At 29.6% G+C, this 8,254-nt stretch overlaps 1 long non-coding RNA gene across 2 annotated transcripts in view; it reads right to left on the bottom strand.

Moving 5' to 3' along the window:
• Positions 1-3,542, bottom strand: part of LOC101496485 (uncharacterized) — a 5,303-nt gene extending 1,761 nt beyond the window's left edge. Inside the window, exons 1-3 of one of the 2 annotated variants that reach the window (XR_012162030.1) lie at positions 3,405-3,542; positions 490-2,971; positions 308-392 (exon numbers count right to left, since the gene is read on the bottom strand). This is a non-coding gene — a long non-coding RNA (uncharacterized lncRNA). Of the gene's footprint in view, positions 1-307; positions 393-489 lie in introns of both variants that reach the window. The other variant, XR_189420.4, reaches the window with a different exon arrangement.
• Between the last annotated feature and the right edge of the window lie 4,712 nt (positions 3,543-8,254).

Below are 8,254 nucleotides of genomic sequence, written 5' to 3'. Positions count from 1 at the left end.
AGGGAAAGAAATTGAAAAAAAAGAAAGATACTTGGCCTCTCAAGGATATTATCCCAACCCCTTTATTCATTCTTGTCAGATTCTTAAATAACAGCCTTAATTAGTTAAGATTTCAGGCTTCTGATTCGAGGTGAATCTAAAATTCCCGTAGGCCCTCCCTGCTTTAAACTTTAAAGCTTCCACCAAATCTAGTGGGACATATATAACAAGCTTATATCTACAGGAATGGACCATAAGAACACAGATAGAACTTGCAGATAGCTGCAAACTCTCTTGTCTTGTGTCACTCTAAACAGAAATAACATACCTTTTATTCTTGTTTTAGAGAGAAGTGAATATGGTGTTCCATCCTTCTAGAATAATTCTTCTTCTCTTTGTTGGATTCTTAATATCTGTTCAACCAAAGCATGTATCAGGCCTGAGAAGTTTAGAAGTTGCACTAAGACAGAGCCAAAAAGAACATAGGATAATGTTGCAGAATCAACATACTCTGAAAGCTACAAAGGAAATGTTGAACACAAAGAAGAATACAGCAAATGTCAACAATGTGTCTGATCCCACAAAGAAGAGTTCAGCAAATTTTAACAACAGGCTTGATCCAAATTATTCGAGCAAAAGAAGAGTGCGAAGAGGATCAGATCCTATTCACAACAGGACTTAACATATACTGTTCGCTTGACTTGGAGAGAAATCGTAACTAAGCTAAGTCGCTGACATCCAGAAGTGTGAGAAACAGAAGTTGACATGCTTGGAAATGCAGAGCAGGTTAGAAACATAGTGAGTTGTACCTGCATTCTCAAAAGTTCTTCACAACAGTTGGTTGGTTTTTTCTCTAGTTTCAATCTATGTTTTAAGAGTTTTGTGATAGAGAGACATCGGGCATGTATTTTGTACAGTCAGGCTACTACATAAATTTTGGAAAGCAATTCAATGAACCAGCATCATCTAAAATGACAGTATAGATGATGATCCCAGCTCCTCAAACAGAAAATGTTCATTTGCACTAGTATTCAGTTTCGGCGAGATTATAGTGAAATTCTTTTGTAATGTCATGTTTCAGAAGTATTCGAATCTAACGAACTTTCGTATCTTCAATCTCTGGACCCTACAGACAAGTCTTATTGCTTAACCAACAAAAGTAAAGATGTTGAGTATTATATATTCTTATCAGAATTCTGAACACCTGTACTGTCTCATCATGTAAAACAGTATTTTATAGAAAATTAGGAATTTGTCTTTACAGTCTTTCTCTTCTTATTTCTTCTGTTTTTGTGATTCGGGTGTGCATGTTTTGGTGAAAAGCAAATATGGTTTGCCCATGAAAACAGAACAAATAATAAGAGTATTGTTAACAAAACAAAATAAGTTAGTTCATACTAGTACGATAAAGAGCATGCTAGACTCACATGCATGAGACAGGATATGCAACTTACCAATTTACCAAAAGCAAGGCATTACTTTTATCAACAAAATATAATGAACATTTTCAAAATATTTTGGTGTTCTTAAAATCAAAATGGAAAACTAGCATGTCAGCCAACACAAATTCACTCCTATAATGGATATCAATCAAAGTCATATACAAGCTATTGTCAAGAATTAAAATATAACTGAATCCATATACTTGAGGGATATTAAACAGAAACATATTTTGACAGCTATAATAATAATAGAATATGTGATGCAAACTCAAGGAAGTGTTGCTTCAACATCCTTTGAATGTATTGTACGATGCTGGAAATAGTGGGAACAGAAAAACCAAAGTTAATATCCTTTTCATAATTGAGAAACACTAAGATCCCTTATAGTTTGTGTCTTTGTGAAAATATTTTATATTTCCATTTTCTAAAATGTGTGTTCATTTTATCTTGATGAAAAACAATTTAAGTAAAACATTGTCCTGGAGAGAAAATGAAATACTAGTTAATGAAGATACATTTCCGAGAATAATGAAAATACTTTTTAGATATTTTCATTGTTTTAAAAAATATAGACAATTGTTCACTTCATAAAATCTCTTACTTTCTTATCAACCGGTAAAATTAAAACAAATTCTATGAAATGAAAACAAAAAATATTTTTACAAAGTAAACGAACTATAAGATTCTTAATAAATCTTCAATGTGGCAGACAGCAAAAACTAATGAGAATGTGAGTAGTATAAAAATTGTAGGTTTTAACGTTTTTAGTAAATTATGGTTCGACAGATCAGTCACAAGCATAACATTGGGATTGGAACATGATCAGCCTTATATCAAATAAAGACTAGGAAGAACGGTCCACCCTAAATTTCTATAGCAGTAATATTTTTCACCAATTCATGGTACTACAGAAGATCTGACAATTAATGTGTAAACCAAAACAACAAAATCCCATTTGATACAACATCAACCAGTTTGATTTGACCTATTTGAATTTATCTACTGACATAATTGCATAAGCACTTGTGAAACTTTTGAGAGTTTGTGGAATCAACTTATCACATGTTTATAAGTTTTTTTCAGCTAATTTCATAGACTCTCTAGGATAGTTTATAAAAACAGTTTATAACTTGAACAAAAACAGTTTTAACGTTATTTTATCTTTTGTTATAGAAATAGCTTATGCCAAACAGAGTCCATGTACAATACCATTTAGTTGTTATATCTAATTTTCCAAAAGAGTTACTTGTCTGTACAATACCATTTAGTTGATATATCTAATTTTCCAAAGATGTCGAATAAGGGCAGTTATTTACAAGTAGATATCTAGACTACTCCTTCATAACTGCATGTCAGTGTTGTCGATAGCTAATAGCATAAAATAGTGGTTTGTTTACTCTACAACGCTATAAAACCACTATAGCCCTTATTTTACAACACTATGTACAGTAGTGTTTCACATAACAATAGCATTTGGTTCAAATTCCACTACACTACTACAGGGGAATACCACCGTGCTATTTGACAACAATGTTGCATGTACCATCACCCTACCAACAATTCATATATAAAGAATCTATCAGTTAACAATACAATTTACAATACAAGAAGAAAACCAACTCTTTAAAGTAATAAGCAAGATAAATGACATTGTTAAAACCACAGTCGTTACAAGACCATTAAGCCATGATTCTTACCAGCTACAAAGTTACTCTACATCATCAAATTGTTGAAATCAAACCATCATTGTTTACAGTATCAACAACCAGAAGTGAATATGGAAAAACATTATTTCTATTTCGCCAATAATTATTTCCATTTTTTCTAGGTCAAATCCTCAAATTTGCAGCATAAGGAAAATGCATATGGATCAATTTTCTATTATGCAAAAATTGAAGAAAAAACAACAAATAAACAAAGAGTTTTATAAAATTGAAAAAAACAAAGCAAATTTACAGAAGAAGGTTAGAAGAGAATATTCACAGTTCTGCGCTTTCTGCATCGTCTCGTCGAGGCGTTACTGGGTAAAGAAAAGGTTTCATACGGTAAATGTCATCGTGTAGAGCTGCATGACATCGAATGGGCCAGAGTCAGCCCATCTACGTCCATTAATTAGATTGGACTTTGTTTTGGGCTGGATTATAATCAATAGGGTCGGTGGTCTTAAACCCTTTTAATGTGATGTTATTAATATTTCCCCCACGTCCCTTTATAGTTAAATGTATTATACGTTTTTTAAGTTATTTAATTTTATAACATATTAAACCTTTAAAAAGAATTGTAGCAAGTTGTTTTTTTAGTCGATAAATGTTTGCGTTGTTAGCCTCTATATCATTTTTCTCTTAAATTTTGTTAGGATTCTTCAGACTAATTCATATTCATGAGTTTATGGATTTCAAACCTAGAAATTGCTTAGGAGAAAATAATGTTTTTAATAATTTTGGTGAAAAAATATATCTCGAAGTTTCAATTTTCGTTTATCAACAATGTCTTCTCTAATTTGTTATAGATTTTTAGGTATATGCGCCAAACTCATAAAATGAAATCCAAAATTCATTTCATCTTTCTGGTGTGTTTAGTTTATAAATTCTCTCAAGATTCATTTCATCTAAAAAAAAATGTGTTGAAAATGCAAGAATGCGTGGCACATTTTTTATAAAGCTTTTGTTGGTGTTGATAAGCTAAAAATGGTGAAATTTCAAATCATAAGAAGGAAAGCTCAGAGTATATTACAAGTGTGTTTGAGTATTTTACTCGCATTTAAACCTAGCAAATTAAATGGGGATATGTGGTGAAACAATTGGTGACTAATTAAACAGTTGTTTCTATGGAGGAATCGAAGAATCTTGAAGAACTAAAAATTGAAGAGAAATAAGGTGCACTTGAAGCGAATGAATAGAGAATCAAATAGAAAGCTCAAAGATAAACATTGATAACAAATGAAAGTGCTAATGTTCGAGAAAATGAATGGTGATGGAGGAAATTACAAGAAAGTAGAGGGAAAGTAGAAGAGGCAGGAACAAAAAGGTTATATAGAGTTCCAGCATTGGATAAAAAATTATGGTGAAGGTACTAGCAAGAAGAGTGATGGTGGTAACAAATGGGGTAAAAAGAAGTTCAAAAATAATGTATGGTGCTATATCCATATAAAATTGGGTTAAATATGTTTTTACTCCTTCTAAATATATATCAACTTTTATTTTTAGTCTCTCTAAAAAATTCTTTCAAATTTTGATCCTTTTAAATTTTCTATTATCAATTTTAGTCCATATTTTTTAACAAAAGTTTACGCTACATGTTTCAAGTGACTTTTTAGATGACATATCATTCATAAGACTTTACAATATCATTAGCTTAACAATTTAACTATTTAATCTTGAATCTTTATTAATTTATCTATAACTTCAAATTAAAAATTAAATTGTAAAAGATTAAATAGTTAATTTATTAAGTTAATGGTATCTTAAAATCTTAACAATGGTATGTCATAAAAGAAATTCAATTAGAACATGCAACATGAAGATTTATAAAAAAATAAAAAATAAACATGGACTAAAATTAAGAACCAAAAATTTAGAATCATCAAAGTTCGAAGGAATTTTTTATATAGGCTAAAAATGAAAGTTGATATTTTTAAAGGGACCAAAAACATATTTAATCCTATAAAATTTGGACATTTTGCATATGAATATCAAGCTTGAAAAGACTCACAAAGTAACGAAGGTGAAGTGTAGTTTTTATGTGAAAATGATATAGTTTCTAGTGAGGTGTTGTTGATGTTTATCACAAATTTGGAGAGTGATAGATCAAATTTGTGGTATCTTTAAACTAAATGTTTTGATCACATCAATAGAAACATAGATATGGACAACTCAAATTCAAAAGCCTGAGTGTGTTGAATATGAAGAAGATGACTAATGGTTTGCCTCAAATTAAAGCTCCTAAGCAAGTATGTATGGAGTGTTGTATAGCCAAATAATCTAGAAAAGAATTTAGATCTAACGTGCAAGTAAAGTTACAGAAAAAACTATAAATTATACAATCAAATGTATGTGGTCCATTTGAAATAAAAAGAAGAGTGAAGTGTTGAATATTTTTTAAAGATTCAAAATAATAATTAAAAAGTAAAGTGATTGTTACATTAAACTCTTGAGAATATATAGTGGTGATGAATACACATCCACTAAATTTTCCAAGTTATATGAATAAGGAGAAATAGAGGATAAGATAATTGCTCATATACACCAAAGTACAATGGAATAACAAAAATAAAGAATATGACATCTCTCAATATGGTCAGAAGCATGCTTAAAGGGAAGAAATTACCTCACCAACTCTAAATTTAGTGTCAACAACAATTTATATAGTAAATAGAAGCTCAACTAGAAAATTAATTGAGATAACACCACATGAAGCTTGGACATGGAAGAAAGATAGTTCCCCAACAAATGAAATATAAGGCAGAAGTAATAACCTTTGGCTACTCAAGTTTAGACTAGGAGGAGATCAAGATGACAAAAATAGTAAAACGGATTATTTGTACGTGTATGGTGGAGCTCCAACTTCATGGTGTTCAAAGAAGCAAAGAATAATTGCACTTTCTTTATGTGAAGTTGAATATGTAGCAACCTCATTTGCAACATGTCGAGGATAATGGTTCAAAAAGTTTTTAGATGAACTAAATCTAGGAATGACATAAGGTATGAAATAGTATAATAGACAACATATAAGAAATTGATTTGGCAAAACATCATGTAGGTTATGGAAGAAGCAAACACATAGAAAATAAATTTCATTTCTTGTGAGATCAAGTTAACAGAGAAAAATTGAAGTCGGAATATTGCAAAACTAAGGAGAAGCTTGCAGACATACTTACAAAACAATTGAAGAAAACCGTGTTGAGGCAAAATGCCTTAATTAACGATGTTTTAATGATAGTAAATTAACATTATTCACATGTGCAAAGACAAATCCACACTTTATGAAGATTTGATTTTGTTTTCCAATCATGTTGAAGCATGTTCATCAAAATTGAGGTCATTCAAACATAAGGATGTTGAGAAGAGAATGTTTTACATTGTAAGTACAAATGACGACTCATTGCATGTATCACAATTTACAGCTTATTAAAAATTATCAAGAGAATTATCAAACTCCTCTATCATGTTCATACAGAATAGGATGTCTTCATACAAGTAGAGAATGATCATAAACATACTGAAAGTAAAGGATGATTGCTCATAATGAAGATGATGTTTACCCAGACTACATAGAACGTTCAAACAACATATTCTAACATCATGGGACTTGTGTCCAACGATTTAACGTGTCCTTTAAAACAACAAGGAGCATTTTCAAGTCTATAAATAGAAGGTGTGTCAAGATGCAATCTTCAAGAGATTACAATCAAACATATTTCACTTTCTTAAGTGCAAAGCTATTAAAGTTCTCTTCAATTATCAAGAAACATATTATTGTTGTTTTCCATAGATTTTAGGATCAATCATTTAAGTGTTTTCTTAGTTCAACCTATATCAATAGTGTTGTAATTAAATCCAACAAAAAATAATCATTATCATCTTATTTTGAGCATCATTAAGTTTGTCTACTTGAAAAAAAAAATCGAGTAACTTATTATAAGCATCACAAAGGTTGTTTAGTTGAAAGAAAACTTTAGTAATTTGTATAAGTCTGTTGAGGCTAAGAAAGCATGCGTGTATAGTCAAGTGCGACAAAAGGAAGAAGATTAAGTTGAGAGGTTACTCAATTTACTAGTGAAAATCTCACAAGATGTGAGGACCAGATTAACCCATATTATGTGAACTAGGATATTTCTTTTGTGTGATTTTTTTATCCTTATCTTATATTATAATCTTATTTCACTAAATCACACTACTATCAACTTAAAATATAATTTTTTTTCTTGAACCTTCTCAAAACACAAGTAGGTTCATCATACTGATCTAACATTTCGAATACTTATCTTGAGAAAGAATTGTAAAATGCATATTTTAAAATGACACAATTCAAATCACTCTTTCTTGTGACGATTATATTCACTTCAAATCATATTTGAAGAGTTGAAGAATAAGATAAAAATAATGTATTTAGCCAATATGAATTAAGGGATGTGTTGTAGTGTAATTCAGTATTGGTGCTAGTTAAATGTGTTATTTGTTAATGAATGAGGATGAGGAAATTTTACTTGTGTGCTATATAATTCAAGTGTCATTATATAATCAATATACTATTGAATAATATATTTTAGTTTTACATATATTTTTTGTCTTTGCAAATATGTTTCGTTTTGATTTTATTCCCTATAACTTTTTTGTTTGATTTATACCATTGCAAATTCTAACAAGTTTTAAAAAAATGATTTATGAATCTTTTTTTAGTTAAAAATAGTGACATGACTAATTTTGAATGAAGTGACATACAATAATAGTATAATTGTTATTGACTAGATAATATTATTTAAAATTAAAATTTATTTTATTAACTCATTTAATTAAAAACTTAAAACTAATTAATTAATTAATTAATTAATTAGCCAATTAAATAATAAAAATTCAGTAGTCTTCCTCTTCAACCCCAAAAATTTTAATAAAAACTCAACAACATTCATCTTCAATCTTAATTTCTTCATCTTCAAATCACAGTCTCATATCTGAATCAAAACCCTAAAAATTCTAAAACATATATTTGAATCTAATAATAATAATTTTAGGGTAAATCACCTTTATTGTATATTAGAGTTATGTTTTGTAATACTCTATATTTTCACTCATACACATCAATTATTATTGGTAAAGTATTGAAGGAAGGAAAGA

This window comes from Cicer arietinum, chromosome 2, assembly GCF_000331145.2.
Source record: "Cicer arietinum cultivar CDC Frontier isolate Library 1 chromosome 2, Cicar.CDCFrontier_v2.0, whole genome shotgun sequence".
In the NCBI taxonomy this organism is placed as follows: Eukaryota; Viridiplantae; Streptophyta; class Magnoliopsida; order Fabales; family Fabaceae; genus Cicer; species Cicer arietinum.
Note: the sequence above shows the minus strand (reverse complement) of the source record. Positions and strands in the feature narration are given on the sequence as shown.